Genomic DNA, 24,053 nt, shown 5'->3' with positions numbered 1-24,053 from the left:
AGTCAGACATCCTTAGGTCGCTGGTTCAAATCAGGCTCGAAGGATTTTGTGCTTCGATTTCCATATCTTTCACTTTTATTCAAACAATACCTTCCATTGATTATGATCGAGACTTTGCAGTCCCTGGGTTTCAGGGATTCCTTGCATCCATCAAACAGCTCGAGTGCAAAAGTGGGGATGTAGCTCAGTGGTAGAGCGCATGTTTTGCATGTATGAGGTCCCGGGTTCAATCCCCGGCATCTCCAGGAGCCTCTGTTCCTTATCTTGGCTTTTTTCCAGAAGGCTAGCCTGCCAACATGCAGAAAGAAGAAGTTTGTCATGCAGTTGGGGTGAGAGCCCCACTTAAATAGTCAGACATTTGCTTTGGAAAAATCTTTGAACTAGGCATAGTTTACGCATTTCAAGAAAATCGGAGAATTTTGCATTCCAAAAGAAGGAAATAAATGCCCTCTCTGAGGATCGAACTCAGGACCTTCAGATTATGAGACTGACGCGCTGCCTACAGCGCTAAGAAGGCTGTATATAGGCATCTGTACATAAGACCATGAAGATCATCCAGGTACAAGGCTGAAGGATTTTCCTGACTGACATTGTATACTGCAGAGTCGAATGGGGTGATGTGGCCGTCGGTTCAATGCAGGGTTTCCAATCATACAGTCAAATCTTGCAGAAGTGGGGATGTAGCTCAGTGGTAGAGCGCATGCTTTGCATGTATGAGGCCCCGGGTTCAATCCCCGGCATCTCCAGACTTTTGCCATGCTTACCTTGGATTTTGGGCAGAAAGCTAGGCTGGCATCATGATGAAGGAAGAGATATGTCCTCCAACCGGGAAGAGGACCCCGCTTAATCTGTCAGACGTTTGCCTTGAAAAATCCCATGAAATGGGGCTATCTCATTTTTGATGATTATAGATCAAAAGAATCCTACTTGTTGAAGACATCAAAGTGATGATTCATCTTGACAACCATAATGCTTTGATGATAGAAATCTGTCGCATCTCTCTTGATCATTGGTAAGGGTTCTTCTTCTAAACCAAAGACTCTTTACAGTAGCTTTTAGAAAAACTGAATATTTTGTTTATCTCAATCACCTTCAATCTACAGATTTTTCCGTTCTCTTTCCTTTTGAAAATGCATCCAAAATGCACGTTCTTGATGCTGGGTGCTTAGTAATGACTCCCATAACTTTCTGTCATTTCTTTCATGGTTCCGCGCAGCCATCCATTTGCCACCAATGCTGCCCAAGGTCTTTGTATCAAAGTTCCTTTCCTTTCTGTAAAATTGAAATTTGGAGCACCCCTGCTTATCCCCAAGCCAAGACAGAACATGAACTTTGGTCTGAAATCCTCCTTTGGGGTGATAAGACGTACCTTACAGTGTGCTCTAAGAACTGGTGACTTTGAGAGGGAGCTGCAGGTAATGTTAATGATTTTCATCGATCTGCTCCTGATCCCCACCCCCACAACCTTTCTTGAGCGAGAGATAATTACAGCGCTGAAAGATACTTCAGCCACTCCTTCGATAGCTCAGTTGGTAGAGCGGAGGACTGTAGCATAAAGTCAGACATCCTTAGGTCGCTGGTTCAAATCAGGCTCGAAGGATTTTGTGCTTCGATTTCCATATCTTTCACTTTTATTCAAACAATACCTTCCATTGATTATGATCGAGACTTTGCAGTCCCTGGGTTTCAGGGATTCCTTGCATCCATCAAACAGCTCGAGTGCAAAAGTGGGGATGTAGCTCAGTGGTAGAGCGCATGTTTTGCATGTATGAGGTCCCGGGTTCAATCCCCGGCATCTCCAGGAGCCTCTGTTCCTTATCTTGGCTTTTTTCCAGAAGGCTAGCCTGCCATCATGCAGAAAGAAGAAGTTTGTCATGCAGTTGGGGTGAGAGCCCCACTTAAATAGTCAGACATTTGCTTTGGAAAAATCTTTGAACTAGGCATAGTTTGCGCATTTCAAGAAAATCGGAGAATTTTGCATTCCAAAAGAAGGAAATAAATGCCCTCTCTGAGGATCGAACTCAGGACCTTCAGATTATGAGACTGACGCGCTGCCTACTGCGCTAAGAAGGCTGTATATAGGCATCTGTACATAAGACCATGAAGATCATCCAGGTACAAGGCTGAAGGATTTTCCTGACTGACATTGTATACTGCAGAGTCGAATGGGGTGATGTGGCCGTCGGTTCAATGCAGGGTTTCCAATCATACAGTCAAATCTTGCAGAAGTGGGGATGTAGCTCAGTGGTAGAGCGCATGCTTTGCATGTATGAGGCCCCGGGTTCAATCCCCGGCATCTCCAGACTTTTGCCATGCTTACCTTGGATTTTGGGCAGAAAGCTAGGCTGGCATCATGATGAAGGAAGAGATATGTCCTCCAACCGGGAAGAGGACCCCGCTTAATCTGTCAGACGTTTGCCTTGAAAAATCCCATGAAATGGGGCTATCTCATTTTTGATGATTATAGATCAAAAGAATCCTACTTGTTGAAGACATCAAAGTGATGATTCATCTTGACAACCATAATGCTTTGATGATAGAAATCTGTCGCATCTCTCTTGAATATTGGTAAGGGTTCTTCTTCTAAACCAAAGACTCTTTACAGTAGCTTTTAGAAAAACGGAATATTTTGTTTATCTCAATCACCTTCAATCTACAGATTTTTCCGTTCTCTTTCCTTTTGAAAATGCATCCAAAATGCACGTTCTTGATGCTGGGTGCTTAGTAATGACTCCCATAACTTTCTGTCATTTCTTTCATGGTTCCGCGCAGCCATCCATTTGCCACCAATGCTGCCCAAGGTCTTTGTATCAAAGTTCCTTTCCTTTCTGTAAAATTGAAATTTGGAGCACCCCTGCTTATCCCCAAGCCAAGACAGAACATGAACTTTGGTCTGAAATCCTCCTTTGGGGTGATAAGACGTACCTTACAGTGTGCTCTAAGAACTGGTGACTTTGAGAGGGAGCTGCAGGTAATGTTCATGATTTTCATCGATCTGCTCCTGATCCCCACCCCCACAACCTTTCTTGAGCGAGAGATAATTACAGCGCTGAAAGATACTTCAGCCACTCCTTTGATAGCTCAGTTGGTAGAGCGGAGGACTGTAGCATAAAGTCAGACATCCTTAGGTCGCTGGTTCAAATCTGGCTCGAAGGATTTTGTGCTTCGATTTCCATATCTTTCACTTTTATTCAAACAATACCTTCCATTGATTATGATCGAGACTTTGCAGTCCCTGGGTTTCAGGGACTCCTTGCATCCATCAAACAGCTCGAGTGCAAAAGTGGGGATGTAGCTCAGTGGTAGAGCGCATGCTTCGCATGTATGAGGTCCCGGGTTCAATCCCCGGCATCTCCAGGAGCCTCTGTTCCTTATCTTGGCTTTTTTCCAGAAGGCTAGCCTGCCATCATGCAGAAAGAAGAAGTTTGTCATGCAGTTGGGGTGAGAGCCCCACTTAAATAGTCAGACATTTGCTTTGGAAAAATCTTTGAACTAGGCATAGTTTGCGCATTTCAAGAAAATCGGAGAATTTTGCATTCCAAAAGAAGGAAATAAATGCCCTCTCTGAGGATCGAACTCAGGACCTTCAGATTATGAGACTGACGCGCTGCCTACTGCGCTAAGAAGGCTGTATATAGGCATCTGTACATAAGACCATGAAGATCATCCAGGTACAAGGCTGAAGTTTTTTCCTGACTGACATTGTATACTGCAGAGTCAAATGGGGTGATGTGGCCGTCGGTTCAATGCAGGGTTTCCAATCATACAGTCAAATTTTGCAGAAGTGGGGATGTAGCTCAGTGGTAGAGCGCATGCTTTGCATGTATCAGGCCCCGGGTTCAATCCCCGGCATCTCCAGACTTTTGCCATGCTTACCTTGGATTTTGGGCAGAAAGCTAGGCTGGCATCATGATGAAGGAAGAGATATGTCCTCCAACAGGGATGAGGACCCTGCTTAATCTGTCAGACGTTTGCCTTGAAAAATCCCATGAAATGGGGCTATCTCATTTTTGATGATTATAGATCAAAAGAATCCTACTTGTTGAAGACATCAAAGTGATGATTCATCTTGACAACCATAATGCTTTGATGATAGAAATCTGTCGCATCTCTCTTGATCATTGGTAAGGGTTCTTCTTCTAAACCAAAGACTCTTTACAGTAGCTTTTAGAAAAACTGAATATTTTGTTTATCTCAATCACCTTCAATCTACAGATTTTTCCGTTCTCTTTCCTTTTGAAAATGCATCCAAAATGCACGTTCTTGATGCTGGGTGCTTAGTAATGACTCCCATAACTTTCTGTCATTTCTTTCATGGTTCCGCGCAGCCATCCATTTGCCACCAATGCTGCCCAAGGTCTTTGTATCAAAGTTCCTTTCCTTTCTGTAAAATTGAAATTTGGAGCACCCCTGCTTATCCCCAAGCCAAGACAGAACATGAACTTTGGTCTGAAATCCTCCTTTGGGGTGATAAGACGTACCTTACAGTGTGCTCTAAGAACTGGTGACTTTGAGAGGGAGCTGCAGGTAATGTTAATGATTTTCATCGATCTGCTCCTGATCCCCACCCCCACAACCTTTCTTGAGCGAGAGATAATTACAGCGCTGAAAGATACTTCAGCCACTCCTTCGATAGCTCAGTTGGTAGAGCGGAGGACTGTAGCATAAAGTCAGACATCCTTAGGTCGCTGGTTCAAATCAGGCTCGAAGGATTTTGTGCTTCGATTTCCATATCTTTCACTTTTATTCAAACAATACCTTCCATTGATTATGATCGAGACTTTGCAGTCCCTGGGTTTCAGGGATTCCTTGCATCCATCAAACAGCTCGAGTGCAAAAGTGGGGATGTAGCTCAGTGGTAGAGCGCATGTTTTGCATGTATGAGGTCCCGGGTTCAATCCCCGGCATCTCCAGGAGCCTCTGTTCCTTATCTTGGCTTTTTTCCAGAAGGCTAGCCTGCCATCATGCAGAAAGAAGAAGTTTGTCATGCAGTTGGGGTGAGAGCCCCACTTAAATAGTCAGACATTTGCTTTGGAAAAATCTTTGAACTAGGCATAGTTTGCGCATTTCAAGAAAATCGGAGAATTTTGCATTCCAAAAGAAGGAAATAAATGCCCTCTCTGAGGATCGAACTCAGGACCTTCAGATTATGAGACTGACGCGCTGCCTACTGCGCTAAGAAGGCTGTATATAGGCATCTGTACATAAGACCATGAAGATCATCCAGGTACAAGGCTGAAGGATTTTCCTGACTGACATTGTATACTGCAGAGTCGAATGGGGTGATGTGGCCGTCGGTTCAATGCAGGGTTTCCAATCATACAGTCAAATCTTGCAGAAGTGGGGATGTAGCTCAGTGGTAGAGCGCATGCTTTGCATGTATGAGGCCCCGGGTTCAATCCCCGGCATCTCCAGACTTTTGCCATGCTTACCTTGGATTTTGGGCAGAAAGCTAGGCTGGCATCATGATGAAGGAAGAGATATGTCCTCCAACCGGGAAGAGGACCCCGCTTAATCTGTCAGACGTTTGCCTTGAAAAATCCCATGAAATGGGGCTATCTCATTTTTGATGATTATAGATCAAAAGAATCCTACTTGTTGAAGACATCAAAGTGATGATTCATCTTGACAACCATAATGCTTTGATGATAGAAATCTGTCGCATCTCTCTTGATCATTGGTAAGGGTTCTTCTTCTAAACCAAAGACTCTTTACAGTAGCTTTTAGAAAAACGGAATATTTTGTTTATCTCAATCACCTTCAATCTACAGATTTTTCCGTTCTCTTTCCTTTTGAAAATGCATCCAAAATGCACGTTCTTGATGCTGGGTGCTTAGTAATGACTCCCATAACTTTCTGTCATTTCTTTCATGGTTCCGCGCAGCCATCCATTTGCCACCAATGCTGCCCAAGGTCTTTGTATCAAAGTTCCTTTCCTTTCTGTAAAATTGAAATTTGGAGCACCCCTGCTTATCCCCAAGCCAAGACAGAACATGAACTTTGGTCTGAAATCCTCCTTTGGGGTGATAAGACGTACCTTACAGTGTGCTCTAAGAACTGGTGACTTTGAGAGGGAGCTGCAGGTAATGTTAATGATTTTCATCGATCTGCTCCTGATCCCCACCCCCACAACCTTTCTTGAGCGAGAGATAATTACAGCGCTGAAAGATACTTCAGCCACTCCTTCGATAGCTCAGTTGGTAGAGCGGAGGACTGTAGCATAAAGTCAGACATCCTTAGGTCGCTGGTTCAAATCAGGCTCGAAGGATTTTGTGCTTCGATTTCCATATCTTTCACTTTTATTCAAACAATACCTTCCATTGATTATGATCGAGACTTTGCAGTCCCTGGGTTTCAGGGATTCCTTGCATCCATCAAACAGCTCAAGTGCAAAAGTGGGGATGTAGCTCAGTGGTAGAGCGCATGTTTTGCATGTATGAGGTCCCGGGTTCAATCCCCGGCATCTCCAGGAGCCTCTGTTCCTTATCTTGGCTTTTTTCCAGAAGGCTAGCCTGCCATCATGCAGAAAGAAGAAGTTTGTCATGCAGTTGGGGTGAGAGCCCCACTTAAATAGTCAGACATTTGCTTTGGAAAAATCTTTGAACTAGGCATAGTTTGCGCATTTCAAGAAAATCGGAGAATTTTGCATTCCAAAAGAAGGAAATAAATGCCCTCTCTGAGGATCGAACTCAGGACCTTCAGATTATGAGACTGACGCGCTGCCTACTGCGCTAAGAAGGCTGTATATAGGCATCTGTACATAAGACCATGAAGATCATCCAGGTACAAGGCTGAAGGATTTTCCTGACTGACATTGTATACTGCAGAGTCGAATGGGGTGATGTGGCCGTCGGTTCAATGCAGGGTTTCCAATCATACAGTCAAATCTTGCAGAAGTGGGGATGTAGCTCAGTGGTAGAGCGCATGCTTTGCATGTATGAGGCCCCGGGTTCAATCCCCGGCATCTCCAGACTTTTGCCATGCTTACCTTGGATTTTGGGCAGAAAGCTAGGCTGGCATCATGATGAAGGAAGAGATATGTCCTCCAACCGGGAAGAGGACCCCGCTTAATCTGTCAGACGTTTGCCTTGAAAAATCCCATGAAATGGGGCTATCTCATTTTTGATGATTATAGATCAAAAGAATCCTACTTGTTGAAGACATCAAAGTGATGATTCATCTTGACAACCATAATGCTTTGATGATAGAAATCTGTCGCATCTCTCTTGATCATTGGTAAGGGTTCTTCTTCTAAACCAAAGACTCTTTACAGTAGCTTTTAGAAAAACTGAATATTTTGTTTATCTCAATCACCTTCAATCTACAGATTTTTCCGTTCTCTTTCCTTTTGAAAATGCATCCAAAATGCACGTTCTTGATGCTGGGTGCTTAGTAATGACTCCCATAACTTTCTGTCATTTCTTTCATGGTTCCGCGCAGCCATCCATTTGCCACCAATGCTGCCCAAGGTCTTTGTATCAAAGTTCCTTTCCTTTCTGTAAAATTGAAATTTGGAGCACCCCTGCTTATCCCCAAGCCAAGACAGAACATGAACTTTGGTCTGAAATCCTCCTTTGGGGTGATAAGACGTACCTTACAGTGTGCTCTAAGAACTGGTGACTTTGAGAGGGAGCTGCAGGTAATGTTAATGATTTTCATCGATCTGCTCCTGATCCCCACCCCCACAACCTTTCTTGAGCGAGAGATAATTACAGCGCTGAAAGATACTTCAGCCACTCCTTCGATAGCTCAGTTGGTAGAGCGGAGGACTGTAGCATAAAGTCAGACATCCTTAGGTCGCTGGTTCAAATCAGGCTCGAAGGATTTTGTGCTTCGATTTCCATATCTTTCACTTTTATTCAAACAATACCTTCCATTGATTATGATCGAGACTTTGCAGTCCCTGGGTTTCAGGGATTCCTTGCATCCATCAAACAGCTCGAGTGCAAAAGTGGGGATGTAGCTCAGTGGTAGAGCGCATGTTTTGCATGTATGAGGTCCCGGGTTCAATCCCCGGCATCTCCAGGAGCCTCTGTTCCTTATCTTGGCTTTTTTCCAGAAGGCTAGCCTGCCATCATGCAGAAAGAAGAAGTTTGTCATGCAGTTGGGGTGAGAGCCCCACTTAAATAGTCAGACATTTGCTTTGGAAAAATCTTTGAACTAGGCATAGTTTGCGCATTTCAAGAAAATCGGAGAATTTTGCATTCCAAAAGAAGGAAATAAATGCCCTCTCTGAGGATCGAACTCAGGACCTTCAGATTATGAGACTGACGCGCTGCCTACTGCGCTAAGAAGGCTGTATATAGGCATCTGTACATAAGACCATGAAGATCATCCAGGTACAAGGCTGAAGGATTTTCCTGACTGACATTGTATACTGCAGAGTCGAATGGGGTGATGTGGCCGTCGGTTCAATGCAGGGTTTCCAATCATACAGTCAAATCTTGCAGAAGTGGGGATGTAGCTCAGTGGTAGAGCGCATGCTTTGCATGTATGAGGCCCCGGGTTCAATCCCCGGCATCTCCAGACTTTTGCCATGCTTACCTTGGATTTTGGGCAGAAAGCTAGGCTGGCATCATGATGAAGGAAGAGATATGTCCTCCAACCGGGAAGAGGACCCCGCTTAATCTGTCAGACGTTTGCCTTGAAAAATCCCATGAAATGGGGCTATCTCATTTTTGATGATTATAGATCAAAAGAATCCTACTTGTTGAAGACATCAAAGTGATGATTCATCTTGACAACCATAATGCTTTGATGATAGAAATCTGTCGCATCTCTCTTGATCATTGGTAAGGGTTCTTCTTCTAAACCAAAGACTCTTTACAGTAGCTTTTAGAAAAACGGAATATTTTGTTTATCTCAATCACCTTCAATCTACAGATTTTTCCGTTCTCTTTCCTTTTGAAAATGCATCCAAAATGCACGTTCTTGATGCTGGGTGCTTAGTAATGACTCCCATAACTTTCTGTCATTTCTTTCATGGTTCCGCGCAGCCATCCATTTGCCACCAATGCTGCCCAAGGTCTTTGTATCAAAGTTCCTTTCCTTTCTGTAAAATTGAAATTTGGAGCACCCCTGCTTATCCCCAAGCCAAGACAGAACATGAACTTTGGTCTGAAATCCTCCTTTGGGGTGATAAGACGTACCTTACAGTGTGCTCTAAGAACTGGTGACTTTGAGAGGGAGCTGCAGGTAATGTTAATGATTTTCATCGATCTGCTCCTGATCCCCACCCCCACAACCTTTCTTGAGCGAGAGATAATTACAGCGCTGAAAGATACTTCAGCCACTCCTTCGATAGCTCAGTTGGTAGAGCGGAGGACTGTAGCATAAAGTCAGACATCCTTAGGTCGCTGGTTCAAATCAGGCTCGAAGGATTTTGTGCTTCGATTTCCATATCTTTCACTTTTATTCAAACAATACCTTCCATTGATTATGATCGAGACTTTGCAGTCCCTGGGTTTCAGGGATTCCTTGCATCCATCAAACAGCTCGAGTGCAAAAGTGGGGATGTAGCTCAGTGGTAGAGCGCATGTTTTGCATGTATGAGGTCCCGGGTTCAATCCCCGGCATCTCCAGGAGCCTCTGTTCCTTATCTTGGCTTTTTTCCAGAAGGCTAGCCTGCCATCATGCAGAAAGAAGAAGTTTGTCATGCAGTTGGGGTGAGAGCCCCACTTAAATAGTCAGACATTTGCTTTGGAAAAATCTTTGAACTAGGCATAGTTTGCGCATTTCAAGAAAATCGGAGAATTTTGCATTCCAAAAGAAGGAAATAAATGCCCTCTCTGAGGATCGAACTCAGGACCTTCAGATTATGAGACTGACGCGCTGCCTACTGCGCTAAGAAGGCTGTATATAGGCATCTGTACATAAGACCATGAAGATCATCCAGGTACAAGGCTGAAGGATTTTCCTGACTGACATTGTATACTGCAGAGTCGAATGGGGTGATGTGGCCGTCGGTTCAATGCAGGGTTTCCAATCATACAGTCAAATCTTGCAGAAGTGGGGATGTAGCTCAGTGGTAGAGCGCATGCTTTGCATGTATGAGGCCCCGGGTTCAATCCCCGGCATCTCCAGACTTTTGCCATGCTTACCTTGGATTTTGGGCAGAAAGCTAGGCTGGCATCATGATGAAGGAAGAGATATGTCCTCCAACCGGGATGAGGACCCCGCTTAATCTGTCAGACGTTTGCCTTGAAAAATCCCATGAAATGGGGCTATCTCATTTTTGATGATTATAGATCAAAAGAATCCTACTTGTTGAAGACATCAAAGTGATGATTCATCTTGACAACCATAATGCTTTGATGATAGAAATCTGTCGCATCTCTCTTGATCATTGGTAAGGGTTCTTCTTCTAAACCAAAGACTCTTTACAGTAGCTTTTAGAAAAACGGAATATTTTGTTTATCTCAATCACCTTCAATCTACAGATTTTTCCGTTCTCTTTCCTTTTGAAAATGCATCCAAAATGCACGTTCTTGATGCTGGGTGCTTAGTAATGACTCCCATAACTTTCTGTCATTTCTTTCATGGTTCCGCGCAGCCATCCATTTGCCACCAATGCTGCCCAAGGTCTTTGTATCAAAGTTCCTTTCCTTTCTGTAAAATTGAAATTTGGAGCACCCCTGCTTATCCCCAAGCCAAGACAGAACATGAACTTTGGTCTGAAATCCTCCTTTGGGGTGATAAGACGTACCTTACAGTGTGCTCTAAGAACTGGTGACTTTGAGAGGGAGCTGCAGGTAATGTTCATGATTTTCATCGATCTGCTCCTGATCCCCACCCCCACAACCTTTCTTGAGCGAGAGATAATTACAGCGCTGAAAGATACTTCAGCCACTCCTTCGATAGCTCAGTTGGTAGAGCGGAGGACTGTAGCATAAAGTCAGACATCCTTAGGTCGCTGGTTCAAATCTGGCTCGAAGGATTTTGTGCTTCGATTTCCATATCTTTCACTTTTATTCAAACAATACCTTCCATTGATTATGATCGAGACTTTGCAGTCCCTGGGTTTCAGGGACTCCTTGCATCCATCAAACAGCTCGAGTGCAAAAGTGGGGATGTAGCTCAGTGGTAGAGCGCATGCTTCGCATGTATGAGGTCCCGGGTTCAATCCCCGGCATCTCCAGGAGCCTCTGTTCCTTATCTTGGCTTTTTTCCAGAAGGCTAGCCTGCCATCATGCAGAAAGAAGAAGTTTGTCATGCAGTTGGGGTGAGAGCCCCACTTAAATAGTCAGACATTTGCTTTGGAAAAATCTTTGAACTAGGCATAGTTTGCGCATTTCAAGAAAATCGGAGAATTTTGCATTCCAAAAGAAGGAAATAAATGCCCTCTCTGAGGATCGAACTCAGGACCTTCAGATTATGAGACTGACGCGCTGCCTACTGCGCTAAGAAGGCTGTATATAGGCATCTGTACATAAGACCATGAAGATCATCCAGGTACAAGGCTGAAGTTTTTTCCTGACTGACATTGTATACTGCAGAGTCAAATGGGGTGATGTGGCCGTCGGTTCAATGCAGGGTTTCCAATCATACAGTCAAATTTTGCAGAAGTGGGGATGTAGCTCAGTGGTAGAGCGCATGCTTTGCATGTATCAGGCCCCGGGTTCAATCCCCGGCATCTCCAGACTTTTGCCATGCTTACCTTGGATTTTGGGCAGAAAGCTAGGCTGGCATCATGATGAAGGAAGAGGTATGTCCTCCAACAGGGATGAGGACCCTGCTTAATCTGTCAGACGTTTGCCTTGAAAAATCCCATGAAATGGGGCTATCTCATTTTTGATGATTATAGATCAAAAGAATCCTACTTGTTGAAGACATCAAAGTGATGATTCATCTTGACAACCATAATGCTTTGATGATAGAAATCTGTCGCATCTCTCTTGATCATTGGTAAGGGTTCTTCTTCTAAACCAAAGACTCTTTACAGTAGCTTTTAGAAAAACTGAATATTTTGTTTATCTCAATCACCTTCAATCTACAGATTTTTCCGTTCTCTTTCCTTTTGAAAATGCATCCAAAATGCACGTTCTTGATGCTGGGTGCTTAGTAATGACTCCCATAACTTTCTGTCATTTCTTTCATGGTTCCGCGCAGCCATCCATTTGCCACCAATGCTGCCCAAGGTCTTTGTATCAAAGTTCCTTTCCTTTCTGTAAAATTGAAATTTGGAGCACCCCTGCTTATCCCCAAGCCAAGACAGAACATGAACTTTGGTCTGAAATCCTCCTTTGGGGTGATAAGACGTACCTTACAGTGTGCTCTAAGAACTGGTGACTTTGAGAGGGAGCTGCAGGTAATGTTAATGATTTTCATCGATCTGCTCCTGATCCCCACCCCCACAACCTTTCTTGAGCGAGAGATAATTACAGCGCTGAAAGATACTTCAGCCACTCCTTCGATAGCTCAGTTGGTAGAGCGGAGGACTGTAGCATAAAGTCAGACATCCTTAGGTCGCTGGTTCAAATCAGGCTCGAAGGATTTTGTGCTTCGATTTCCATATCTTTCACTTTTATTCAAACAATACCTTCCATTGATTATGATCGAACTTTGCAGTCCCTGGGTTTCAGGGATTCCTTGCATCCATCAAACAGCTCGAGTGCAAAAGTGGGGATGTAGCTCAGTGGTAGAGCGCATGTTTTGCATGTATGAGGTCCCGGGTTCAATCCCCGGCATCTCCAGGAGCCTCTGTTCCTTATCTTGGCTTTTTTCCAGAAGGCTAGCCTGCCATCATACAGAAAGAAGAAGTTTGTCATGCAGTTGGGGTGAGAGCCCCACTTAAATAGTCAGACATTTGCTTTGGAAAAATCTTTGAACTAGGCATAGTTTGCGCATTTCAAGAAAATCGGAGAATTTTGCATTCCAAAAGAAGGAAATAAATGCCCTCTCTGAGGATCGAACTCAGGACCTTCAGATTATGAGACTGACGCGCTGCCTACTGCGCTAAGAAGGCTGTATATAGGCATATGTACATAAGACCATGAAGATCATCCAGGTACAAGGCTGAAGGATTTTCCTGACTGACATTGTATACTGCAGAGTCGAATGGGGTGATGTGGCCGTCGGTTCAATGCAGGGTTTCCAATCATACAGTCAAATCTTGCAGAAGTGGGGATGTAGCTCAGTGGTAGAGCGCATGCTTTGCATGTATGAGGCCCCGGGTTCAATCCCCGGCATCTCCAGACTTTTGCCATGCTTACCTTGGATTTTGGGCAGAAAGCTAGGCTGGCATCATGATGAAGGAAGAGATATGTCCTCCAACCGGGATGAGGACCCCGCTTAATCTGTCAGACGTTTGCCTTGAAAAATCCCATGAAATGGGGCTATCTCATTTTTGATGATTATAGATCAAAAGAATCCTACTTGTTGAAGACATCAAAGTGATGATTCATCTTGACAACCATAATGCTTTGATGATAGAAATCTGTCGCATCTCTCTTGATCATTGGTAAGGGTTCTTCTTCTAAACCAAAGACTCTTTACAGTAGCTTTTAGAAAAACGGAATATTTTGTTTATCTCAATCACCTTCAATCTACAGATTTTTCCGTTCTCTTTCCTTTTGAAAATGCATCCAAAATGCACGTTCTTGATGCTGGGTGCTTAGTAATGACTCCCATAACTTTCTGTCATTTCTTTCATGGTTCCGCGCAGCCATCCATTTGCCACCAATGCTGCCCAAGGTCTTTGTATCAAAGTTCCTTTCCTTTCTGTAAAATTGAAATTTGGAGCACCCCTGCTTATCCCCAAGCCAAGACAGAACATGAACTTTGGTCTGAAATCCTCCTTTGGGGTGATAAGACGTACCTTACAGTGTGCTCTAAGAACTGGTGACTTTGAGAGGGAGCTGCAGGTAATGTTCATGATTTTCATCGATCTGCTCCTGATCCCCACCCCCACAACCTTTCTTGAGCGAGAGATAATTACAGCGCTGAAAGATACTTCAGCCACTCCTTCGATAGCTCAGTTGGTAGAGCGGAGGACTGTAGCATAAAGTCAGACATCCTTAGGTCGCTGGTTCAAATCTGGCTCGAAGGATTTTGTGCTTCGATTTCCATATCTTTCACTTTTATTCAAACAATACCTTCCATTGATTATGATCGAGACTTTGCAGTCCCTGGGTTTCAGGGACTCCTTGCATCCATCAAACAGCTCGAGTGCAAAAGTGGGGATGTAGCTCAGTGGTAGAGCGCATGCTTCGCATGTATGAGGTCCCGGGTTCAATCCCCGGCATCTCCAGGAGCCTCTGTTCCTTATCTTGGCTTTTTTCCAGAAGGCTAGCCTGCCATCATGCAGAAAGAAGAAGTTTGTCATGCAGTTGGGGTGAGAGCCCCACTTAAATAGTCAGACATTTGCTTTGGAAAAATCTTTGAACTAGGCATAGTTTGCGCATTTCAAGAAAATCGGAGAATTTTGCATTCCAAAAGAAGGAAATAAATGCCCTCTCTGAGGATCGAACTCAGGACCTTCAGATTATGAGACTGACGCGCTGCCTACTGCGCTAAGAAGGCTGTATATAGGCATCTGTACATAAGACCATGAAGATCATCCAGGTACAAGGCTGAAGTTTTTTCCTGACTGACATTGTATACTGCAGAGTCAAATGGGGTGATGTGGCCGTCGGTTCAATGCAGGGTTTCCAATCATACAGTCAAATTTTGCAGAAGTGGGGATGTAGCTCAGTGGTAGAGCGCATGCTTTGCATGTATCAGGCCCCGGGTTCAATCCCCGGCATCTCCAGACTTTTGCCATGCTTACCTTGGATTTTGGGCAGAAAGCTAGGCTGGCATCATGATGAAGGAAGAGGTATGTCCTCCAACAGGGATGAGGACCCTGCTTAATCTGTCAGACGTTTGCCTTGAAAAATCCCATGAAATGGGGCTATCTCATTTTTGATGATTATAGATCAAAAGAATCCTACTTGTTGAAGACATCAAAGTGATGATTCATCTTGACAACCATAATGCTTTGATGATAGAAATCTGTCGCATCTCTCTTGATCATTGGTAAGGGTTCTTCTTCTAAACCAAAGACTCTTTACAGTAGCTTTTAGAAAAACTGAATATTTTGTTTATCTCAATCACCTTCAATCTACAGATTTTTCCGTTCTCTTTCCTTTTGAAAATGCATCCAAAATGCACGTTCTTGATGCTGGGTGCTTAGTAATGACTCCCATAACTTTCTGTCATTTCTTTCATGGTTCCGCGCAGCCATCCATTTGCCACCAATGCTGCCCAAGGTCTTTGTATCAAAGTTCCTTTCCTTTCTGTAAAATTGAAATTTGGAGCACCCCTGCTTATCCCCAAGCCAAGACAGAACATGAACTTTGGTCTGAAATCCTCCTTTGGGGTGATAAGACGTACCTTACAGTGTGCTCTAAGAACTGGTGACTTTGAGAGGGAGCTGCAGGTAATGTTAATGATTTTCATCGATCTGCTCCTGATCCCCACCCCCACAACCTTTCTTGAGCGAGAGATAATTACAGCGCTGAAAGATACTTCAGCCACTCCTTCGATAGCTCAGTTGGTAGAGCGGAGGACTGTAGCATAAAGTCAGACATCCTTAGGTCGCTGGTTCAAATCAGGCTCGAAGGATTTTGTGCTTCGATTTCCATATCTTTCACTTTTATTCAAACAATACCTTCCATTGATTATGATCGAGACTTTGCAGTCCCTGGGTTTCAGGGATTCCTTGCATCCATCAAACAGCTCGAGTGCAAAAGTGGGGATGTAGCTCAGTGGTAGAGCGCATGTTTTGCATGTATGAGGTCCCGGGTTCAATCCCCGGCATCTCCAGGAGCCTCTGTTCCTTATCTTGGCTTTTTTCCAGAAGGCTAGCCTGCCATCATGCAGAAAGAAGAAGTTTGTCATGCAGTTGGGGTGAGAGCCCCACTTAAATAGTCAGACATTTGCTTTGGAAAAATCTTTGAACTAGGCATAGTTTGCGCATTTCAAGAAAATCGGAGAATTTTGCATTCCAAAAGAAGGAAATAAATGCCCTCTCTGAGGATCGAACTCAGGACCTTCAGATTATGAGACTGACGCGCTGCCTACTGCGCTAAGAAGGCTGTATATAGGCATCTGTACATAAGACCATGAAGATCATCCAGGTACAAGGCTGAAGGATTTTCCTGACTGACATTGTATACTGCAGAGTCGAATGGGGTGATGTGGCCGTCGGTTCAATGCAGGGTTTCCAATCATACAGTCAAATCTTGCAGAAGTGGGGATGTAGCTCAGTGGTAGAGCGCATGCTTTGCATGTATGAGGCCCCGGGTTCAATCCCCGGCATCTCCCGACTTTTGCCATGCTTACCTTGGATTTTGGGCAGAAAGCTAGGCTGGCATCATGATGAAGGAAGAGATATGTCCTCCAACCGGGATGAGGACCCCGCTTAATCTGTCAGACGTTTGCCTTGAAAAATCCCATGAAATGGGGCTATCTCATTTTTGATGATTATAGATCAAAAGAATCCTACTTGTTGAAGACATCAAAGTGATGATTCATCTTGACAACCATAATGCTTTGATGATAGAAATCTGTCGCATCTCTCTTGATCATTGGTAAGGGTTCTTCTTCTAAACCAAAGACTCTTTACAGTAGCTTTTAGAAAAACGGAATATTTTGTTTATCTCAATCACCTTCAATCTACAGATTTTTCCGTTCTCTTTCCTTTTGAAAATGCATCCAAAATGCACGTTCTTGATGCTGGGTGCTTAGTAATGACTCCCATAACTTTCTGTCATTTCTTTCATGGTTCCGCGCAGCCATCCATTTGCCACCAATGCTGCCCAAGGTCTTTGTATCAAAGTTCCTTTCCTTTCTGTAAAATTGAAATTTGGAGCACCCCTGCTTATCCCCAAGCCAAGACAGAACATGAACTTTGGTCTGAAATCCTCCTTTGGGGTGATAAGACGTACCTTACAGTGTGCTCTAAGAACTGGTGACTTTGAGAGGGAGCTGCAGGTAATGTTCATGATTTTCATCGATCTGCTCCTGATCCCCACCCCCACAACCTTTCTTGAGCGAGAGATAATTACAGCGCTGAAAGATACTTCAGCCACTCCTTCGATAGCTCAGTTGGTAGAGCGGAGGACTGTAGCATAAAGTCAGACATCCTTAGGTCGCTGGTTCAAATCTGGCTCGAAGGATTTTGTGCTTCGATTTCCATATCTTTCACTTTTATTCAAACAATACCTTCCATTGATTATGATCGAGACTTTGCAGTCCCTGGGTTTCAGGGACTCCTTGCATCCATCAAACAGCTCGAGTGCGAAAGTGGGGATGTAGCTCAGTGGTAGAGCGCATGCTTCGCATGTATGAGGTCCCGGGTTCAATCCCCGGCATCTCCAGGAGCCTCTGTTCCTTATCTTGGCTTTTTTCCAGAAGGCTAGCCTGCCATCATGCAGAAAGAAGAAGTTTGTCATGCAGTTGGGGTGAGAGCCCCACTTAAATAGTCAGACATTTGCTTTGGAAAAATCTTTGAACTAGGCATAGTTTGCGCATTTCAAGAAAATCGGAGAATTTTGCATTCCAAAAGAAGGAAATAAATGCCCTCTCTGAGGATCGAACTCAGGACCTTCAGATTATGAGACTGACGCGCTGCCTACTGCGCTAAGAAGGCTGTATATAGGCATCTGTACATAAGACCATGAAGATCATCCAGGTACAAGGCTGAAGTTTTTTCCTGACTGACATTGTATACTGCAGAGTCAAATGGGGTGATGTGGCCGTCGGTTCAATGCAGGGTTTCCAATCATACAGTCAAATTTTGCAGAAGTGGGGATGTAGCTCAGTGGTAGAGCGCATGCTTTGCATGTATCAGGCCCCGGGTTCAATCCCCGGCATCTCCAGACTTTTGCCATGCTTACCTTGGATTTTGGGCAGAAAGCTAGGCTGGCATCATGATGAAGGAAGAGATATGTCCTCCAACAGGGATGAGGACCCTGCTTAATCTGTCAGACGTTTGCCTTGAAAAATCCCATGAAATGGGGCTATCTCATTTTTGATGATTATAGATCAAAAGAATCCTACTTGTTGAAGACATCAAAGTGATGATTCATCTTGACAACCATAATGCTTTGATGATAGAAATCTGTCGCATCTCTCTTGATCATTGGTAAGGGTTCTTCTTCTAAACCAAAGACTCTTTACAGTAGCTTTTAGAAAAACGGAATATTTTGTTTATCTCAATCACCTTCAATCTACAGATTTTTCCGTTCTCTTTCCTTTTGAAAATGCATCCAAAATGCACGTTCTTGATGCTGGGTGCTTAGTAATGACTCCCATAACTTTCTGTCATTTCTTTCATGGTTCCGCGCAGCCATCCATTTGCCACCAATGCTGCCCAAGGTCTTTGTATCAAAGTTCCTTTCCTTTCTGTAAAATTGAAATTTGGAGCACCCCTGCTTATCCCCAAGCCAAGACAGAACATGAACTTTGGTCTGAAATCCTCCTTTGGGGTGATAAGACGTACCTTACAGTGTGCTCTAAGAACTGGTGACTTTGAGAGGGAGCTGCAGGTAATGTTCATGATTTTCATCGATCTGCTCCTGATCCCCACCCCCACAACCTTTCTTGAGCGAGAGATAATTACAGCGCTGAAAGATACTTCAGCCACTCCTTCGATAGCTCAGTTGGTAGAGCGGAGGACTGTAGCATAAAGTCAGACATCCTTAGGTCGCTGGTTCAAATCTGGCTCGAAGGATTTTGTGCTTCGATTTCCATATCTTTCACTTTTATTCAAACAATACCTTCCATTGATTATGATCGAGACTTTGCAGTCCCTGGGTTTCAGGGACTCCTTGCATCCATCAAACAGCTCGAGTGCGAAAGTGGGGATGTAGCTCAGTGGTAGAGCGCATGCTTCGCATGTATGAGGTCCCGGGTTCAATCCCCGGCATCTCCAGGAGCCTCTGTTCCTTATCTTGGCTTTTTTCCAGAAGGCTAGCCTGCCATCATGCAGAAAGAAGAAGTTTGTCATGCAGTTGGGGTGAGAGCCCCACTTAAATAGTCAGACATTTGCTTTGGAAAAATCTTTGAACTAGGCATAGTTTGCGCATTTCAAGAAAATCGGAGAATTTTGCATTCCAAAAGAAGGAAATAAATGCCCTCTCTGAGGATCGAACTCAGGACCTTCAGATTATGAGACTGACGCGCTGCCTACTGCGCTAAGAAGGCTGTATATAGGCATCTGTACATAAGACCATGAAGATCATCCAGGTACAAGGCTGAAGTTTTTTCCTGACTGACATTGTATACTGCAGAGTCAAATGGGGTGATGTGGCCGTCGGTTCAATGCAGGGTTTCCAATCATACAGTCAAATTTTGCAGAAGTGGGGATGTAGCTCAGTGGTAGAGCGCATGCTTTGCATGTATCAGGCCCCGGGTTCAATCCCCGGCATCTCCAGACTTTTGCCATGCTTACCTTGGATTTTGGGCAGAAAGCTAGGCTGGCATCATGATGAAGGAAGAGATATGTCCTCCAACCGGGATGAGGACCCCGCTTAATCTGTCAGACGTTTGCCTTGAAAAATCCCATGAAATGGGGCTATCTCATTTTTGATGATTATAGATCAAAAGAATCCTACTTGTTGAAGACATCAAAGTGATGATTCATCTTGACAACCATAATGCTTTGATGATAGAAATCTGTCGCATCTCTCTTGATCATTGGTAAGGGTTCTTCTTCTAAACCAAAGACTCTTTACAGTAGCTTTTAGAAAAACGGAATATTTTGTTTATCTCAATCACCTTCAATCTACAGATTTTTCCGTTCTCTTTCCTTTTGAAAATGCATCCAAAATGCACGTTCTTGATGCTGGGTGCTTAGTAATGACTCCCATAACTTTCTGTCATTTCTTTCATGGTTCCGCGCAGCCATCCATTTGCCACCAATGCTGCCCAAGGTCTTTGTATCAAAGTTCCTTTCCTTTCTGTAAAATTGAAATTTGGAGCACCCCTGCTTATCCCCAAGCCAAGACAGAACATGAACTTTGGTCTGAAATCCTCCTTTGGGGTGATAAGACGTACCTTACAGTGTGCTCTAAGAACTGGTGACTTTGAGAGGGAGCTGCAGGTAATGTTCATGATTTTCATCGATCTGCTCCTGATCCCCACCCCCACAACCTTTCTTGAGCGAGAGATAATTACAGCGCTGAAAGATACTTCAGCCACTCCTTCGATAGCTCAGTTGGTAGAGCGGAGGACTGTAGCATAAAGTCAGACATCCTTAGGTCGCTGGTTCAAATCAGGCTCGAAGGATTTTGTGCTTCGATTTCCATAACTTTCACTTTTATTCAAACAATACCTTCCATTGATTATGATCGAGACTTTGCAGTCCCTGGGTTTCAGGGATTCCTTGCATCCATCAAACAGCTCAAGTGCAAAAGTGGGGATGTAGCTCAGTGGTAGAGCGCATGTTTTGCATGTATGAGGTCCCGGGTTCAATCCCCGGCATCTCCAGGAGCCTCTGTTCCTTATCTTGGCTTTTTTCCAGAAGGCTAGCCTGCCATCATGCAGAAAGAAGAAGTTTGTCATGCAGTTGGGGTGAGAGCCCCACTTAAATAGTCAGACATTTGCTTTGGAAAAATCTTTGAACTAGGCATAGTTTGCGCATTTCAAGAAAATCGGAGAATTTTGCATTCCAAAAGAAGGAAATAAATACCCTCTCTGAGGATCGAACTCAGGACCTTCAGATTATGAGACTGACGCGCTGCCTACTGCGCTAAGAAGGCTGTATATAGGCATCTGTACATAAGACCATGAAGATCATCCAGGTACAAGGCTGAAGGATTTTCCTGACTGACATTGTATACTGCAGAGTCGAATGGGGTGATGTGGCCGTCGGTTCAATGCAGGGTTTCCAATCATACAGTCAAATCTTGCAGAAGTGGGGATGTAGCTCAGTGGTAGAGCGCATGCTTTGCATGTATGAGGCCCCGGGTTCAATCCCCGGCATCTCCAGACTTTTGCCATGCTTACCTTGGATTTTGGGCAGAAAGCTAGGCTGGCATCATGATGAAGGAAGAGATATGTCCTCCAACCGGGATGAGGACCCCGCTTAATCTGTCAGACGTTTGCCTTGAAAAATCCCATGAAATGGGGCTATCTCATTTTTGATGATTATAGATCAAAAGAATCCTACTTGTTGAAGACATCAAAGTGATGATTCATCTTGACAACCATAATGCTTTGATGATAGAAATCTGTCGCATCTCTCTTGATCATTGGTAAGGGTTCTTCTTCTAAACCAAAGACTCTTTACAGTAGCTTTTAGAAAAACGGAATATTTTGTTTATCTCAATCACCTTCAATCTACAGATTTTTCCGTTCTCTTTCCTTTTGAAAATGCATCCAAAATGCACGTTCTTGATGCTGGGTGCTTAGTAATGACTCCCATAACTTTCTGTCATTTCTTTCATGGTTCCGCGCAGCCATCCATTTGCCACCAATGCTGCCCAAGGTCTTTGTATCAAAGTTCCTTTCCTTTCTGTAAAATTGAAATTTGGAGCACCCCTGCTTATCCCCAAGCCAAGACAGAACATGAACTTTGGTCTGAAATCCTCCTTTGGGGTGATAAGACGTACCTTACAGTGTGCTCTAAGAACTGGTGACTTTGAGAGGGAGCTGCAGGTAATGTTCATGATTTTCATCGATCTGCTCCTGATCCCCACCCCCACAACCTTTCTTGAGCGAGAGATAATTACAGCGCTGAAAGATACTTCAGCCACTCCTTCGATAGCTCAGTTGGTAGAGCGGAGGACTGTAGCATAAAGTCAGACATCCTTAGGTCGCTGGTTCAAATCTGGCTCGAAGGATTTTGTGCTTCGATTTCCATATCTTTCACTTTTATTCAAACAATACCTTCCATTGATTATGATCGAGACTTTGCAGTCCCTGGGTTTCAGGGACTCCTTGCATCCATCAAACAGCTCGAGTGCAAAAGTGGGGATGTAGCTCAGTGGTAGAGCGCATGCTTCGCATGTATGAGGTCCCGGGTTCAATCCCCGGCATCTCCAGGAGCCTCTGTTCCTTATCTTGGCTTTTTTCCAGAAGGCTAGCCTGCCATCATGCAGAAAGAAGAAGTTTGTCATGCAGTTGGGGTGAGAGCCCCACTTAAATAGTCAGACATTTGCTTTGGAAAAATCTTTGAACTAGGCATAGTTTGCGCATTTCAAGAAAATCGGAGAATTTTGCATTCCAAAAGAAGGAAATAAATGCCCTCTCTGAGGATCGAACTCAGGACCTTCAGATTATGAGACTGACGCGCTGCCTACTGCGCTAAGAAGGCTGTATATAGGCATCTGTACATAAGACCATGAAGATCATCCAGGTACAAGGCTGAAGTTTTTTCCTGACTGACATTGTATACTGCAGAGTCAAATGGGGTGATGTGGCCGTCGGTTCAATGCAGGGTTTCCAATCATACAGTCAAATTTTGCAGAAGTGGGGATGTAGCTCAGTGGTAGAGCGCATGCTTTGCATGTATCAGGCCCCGGGTTCAATCCCCGGCATCTCCAGACTTTTGCCATGCTTACCTTGGATTTTGGGCAGAAAGCTAGGCTGGCATCATGATGAAGGAAGAGATATGTCCTCCAACAGGGATGAGGACCCTGCTTAATCTGTCAGACGTTTGCCTTGAAAAATCCCATGAAATGGGGCTATCTCATTTTTGATGATTATAGATCAAAAGAATCCTACTTGTTGAAGACATCAAAGTGATGATTCATCTTGACAACCATAATGCTTTGATGATAGAAATCTGTCGCATCTCTCTTGATCATTGGTAAGGGTTCTTCTTCTAAACCAAAGACTCTTTACAGTAGCTTTTAGAAAAACGGAATATTTTGTTTATCTCAATCACCTTCAATCTACAGATTTTTCCGTTCTCTTTCCTTTTGAAAATGCATCCAAAATGCACGTTCTTGATGCTGGGTGCTTAGTAATGACTCCCATAACTTTCTGTCATTTCTTTCATGGTTCCGCGCAGCCATCCATTTGCCACCAATGCTGCCCAAGGTCTTTGTATCAAAGTTCCTTTCCTTTCTGTAAAATTGAAATTTGGAGCACCCCTGCTTATCCCCAAGCCAAGACAGAACATGAACTTTGGTCTGAAATCCTCCTTTGGGGTGATAAGACGTACCTTACAGTGTGCTCTAAGAACTGGTGACTTTGAGAGGGAGCTGCAGGTAATGTTAATGATTTTCATCGATCTGCTCCTGATCCCCACCCCCACAACCTTTCTTGAGCGAGAGATAATTACAGCGCTGAAAGATACTTCAGCCACTCCTTCGATAGCTCAGTTGGTAGAGCGGAGGACTGTAGCATAAAGTCAGACATCCTTAGGTCGCTGGTTCAAATCAGGCTCGAAGGATTTTGTGCTTCGATTTCCATATCTTTCACTTTTATTCAAACAATACCTTCCATTGATTATGATCGAGACTTTGCAGTCCCTGGGTTTCAGGGATTCCTTGCATCCATCAAACAGCTCGAGTGCAAAAGTGGGGATGTAGCTCAGTGGTAGAGCGCATGTTTTGCATGTATGAGGTCCCGGGTTCAATCCCCGGCATCTCCAGGAGCCTCTGTTCCTTATCTTGGCTTTTTTCCAGAAGGCTAGCCTGCCATCATGCAGAAAGAAGAAGTTTGTCATGCAGTTGGGGTGAGAGCCCCACTTAAATAGTCAGACATTTGCTTTGGAAAAATCTTTGAACTAGGCATAGTTTGCGCATTTCAAGAAAATCGGAGAATTTTGCATTCCAAAAGAAGGAAATAAATGCCCTCTCTGAGGATCGAACTCAGGACCTTCAGATTATGAGACTGACGCGCTGCCTACTGCGCTAAGAAGGCTGTATATAGGCATCTGTACATAAGACCATGAAGATCATCCAGGTACAAGGCTGAAGGATTTTCCTGACTGACATTGTATACTGCAGAGTCGAATGGGGTGATGTGGCCGTCGGTTCAATGCAGGGTTTCCAATCATACAGTCAAATCTTGCAGAAGTGGGGATGTAGCTCAGTGGTAGAGCGCATGCTTTGCATGTA

General features: G+C 44.1%; 20 non-coding genes across 20 annotated transcripts; 6 read left to right on the top strand and 14 right to left on the bottom strand.

The window, feature by feature from the left end:
• Positions 1 to 2,000: 2,000 nt before the first annotated feature.
• Positions 2,001 to 2,073, bottom strand: TRNAM-CAU (transfer RNA methionine (anticodon CAU)). The gene has a single exon. It is a non-coding gene; the product is annotated as a tRNA-Met (tRNA).
• Positions 2,074 to 3,285: 1,212 nt separating this feature from the next.
• Positions 3,286 to 3,357, top strand: TRNAA-CGC (transfer RNA alanine (anticodon CGC)). Its single transcript has one exon. It is a non-coding gene; the product is annotated as a tRNA-Ala (tRNA).
• Positions 3,358 to 3,556: 199 nt separating this feature from the next.
• TRNAM-CAU (transfer RNA methionine (anticodon CAU)) lies at positions 3,557 to 3,629 on the bottom strand. Its single transcript has one exon. It is a non-coding gene; the product is annotated as a tRNA-Met (tRNA).
• A 1,483-nt stretch (positions 3,630 to 5,112) lies between these two features.
• On the bottom strand, positions 5,113 to 5,185 carry TRNAM-CAU (transfer RNA methionine (anticodon CAU)). Its single transcript has one exon. It is a non-coding gene; the product is annotated as a tRNA-Met (tRNA).
• A 1,483-nt stretch (positions 5,186 to 6,668) lies between these two features.
• Positions 6,669 to 6,741, bottom strand: TRNAM-CAU (transfer RNA methionine (anticodon CAU)). The gene has a single exon. It is a non-coding gene; the product is annotated as a tRNA-Met (tRNA).
• Positions 6,742 to 8,224: 1,483 nt separating this feature from the next.
• TRNAM-CAU (transfer RNA methionine (anticodon CAU)) lies at positions 8,225 to 8,297 on the bottom strand. The gene has a single exon. It is a non-coding gene; the product is annotated as a tRNA-Met (tRNA).
• Positions 8,298 to 9,780: 1,483 nt separating this feature from the next.
• TRNAM-CAU (transfer RNA methionine (anticodon CAU)) lies at positions 9,781 to 9,853 on the bottom strand. The gene has a single exon. It is a non-coding gene; the product is annotated as a tRNA-Met (tRNA).
• Positions 9,854 to 11,065: 1,212 nt separating this feature from the next.
• Positions 11,066 to 11,137, top strand: TRNAA-CGC (transfer RNA alanine (anticodon CGC)). Its single transcript has one exon. It is a non-coding gene; the product is annotated as a tRNA-Ala (tRNA).
• A 199-nt stretch (positions 11,138 to 11,336) lies between these two features.
• On the bottom strand, positions 11,337 to 11,409 carry TRNAM-CAU (transfer RNA methionine (anticodon CAU)). The gene has a single exon. It is a non-coding gene; the product is annotated as a tRNA-Met (tRNA).
• Positions 11,410 to 12,891: 1,482 nt separating this feature from the next.
• TRNAM-CAU (transfer RNA methionine (anticodon CAU)) lies at positions 12,892 to 12,964 on the bottom strand. Its single transcript has one exon. It is a non-coding gene; the product is annotated as a tRNA-Met (tRNA).
• A 1,212-nt stretch (positions 12,965 to 14,176) lies between these two features.
• TRNAA-CGC (transfer RNA alanine (anticodon CGC)) lies at positions 14,177 to 14,248 on the top strand. Its single transcript has one exon. It is a non-coding gene; the product is annotated as a tRNA-Ala (tRNA).
• A 199-nt stretch (positions 14,249 to 14,447) lies between these two features.
• Positions 14,448 to 14,520, bottom strand: TRNAM-CAU (transfer RNA methionine (anticodon CAU)). The gene has a single exon. It is a non-coding gene; the product is annotated as a tRNA-Met (tRNA).
• A 1,483-nt stretch (positions 14,521 to 16,003) lies between these two features.
• Positions 16,004 to 16,076, bottom strand: TRNAM-CAU (transfer RNA methionine (anticodon CAU)). The gene has a single exon. It is a non-coding gene; the product is annotated as a tRNA-Met (tRNA).
• Positions 16,077 to 17,288: 1,212 nt separating this feature from the next.
• TRNAA-CGC (transfer RNA alanine (anticodon CGC)) lies at positions 17,289 to 17,360 on the top strand. Its single transcript has one exon. It is a non-coding gene; the product is annotated as a tRNA-Ala (tRNA).
• A 199-nt stretch (positions 17,361 to 17,559) lies between these two features.
• Positions 17,560 to 17,632, bottom strand: TRNAM-CAU (transfer RNA methionine (anticodon CAU)). Its single transcript has one exon. It is a non-coding gene; the product is annotated as a tRNA-Met (tRNA).
• A 1,212-nt stretch (positions 17,633 to 18,844) lies between these two features.
• On the top strand, positions 18,845 to 18,916 carry TRNAA-CGC (transfer RNA alanine (anticodon CGC)). The gene has a single exon. It is a non-coding gene; the product is annotated as a tRNA-Ala (tRNA).
• Positions 18,917 to 19,115: 199 nt separating this feature from the next.
• TRNAM-CAU (transfer RNA methionine (anticodon CAU)) lies at positions 19,116 to 19,188 on the bottom strand. The gene has a single exon. It is a non-coding gene; the product is annotated as a tRNA-Met (tRNA).
• Positions 19,189 to 21,956: 2,768 nt separating this feature from the next.
• On the top strand, positions 21,957 to 22,028 carry TRNAA-CGC (transfer RNA alanine (anticodon CGC)). Its single transcript has one exon. It is a non-coding gene; the product is annotated as a tRNA-Ala (tRNA).
• A 199-nt stretch (positions 22,029 to 22,227) lies between these two features.
• On the bottom strand, positions 22,228 to 22,300 carry TRNAM-CAU (transfer RNA methionine (anticodon CAU)). The gene has a single exon. It is a non-coding gene; the product is annotated as a tRNA-Met (tRNA).
• A 1,483-nt stretch (positions 22,301 to 23,783) lies between these two features.
• Positions 23,784 to 23,856, bottom strand: TRNAM-CAU (transfer RNA methionine (anticodon CAU)). Its single transcript has one exon. It is a non-coding gene; the product is annotated as a tRNA-Met (tRNA).
• Positions 23,857 to 24,053: the final 197 nt, after the last annotated feature.

Source organism: Triturus cristatus, chromosome 4_1 (genome assembly GCF_964204655.1).
Source record: "Triturus cristatus chromosome 4_1, aTriCri1.1, whole genome shotgun sequence".
Taxonomy (NCBI): domain Eukaryota; kingdom Metazoa; phylum Chordata; class Amphibia; order Caudata; family Salamandridae; genus Triturus; species Triturus cristatus.
Note: the sequence above shows the minus strand (reverse complement) of the source record. Positions and strands in the feature narration are given on the sequence as shown.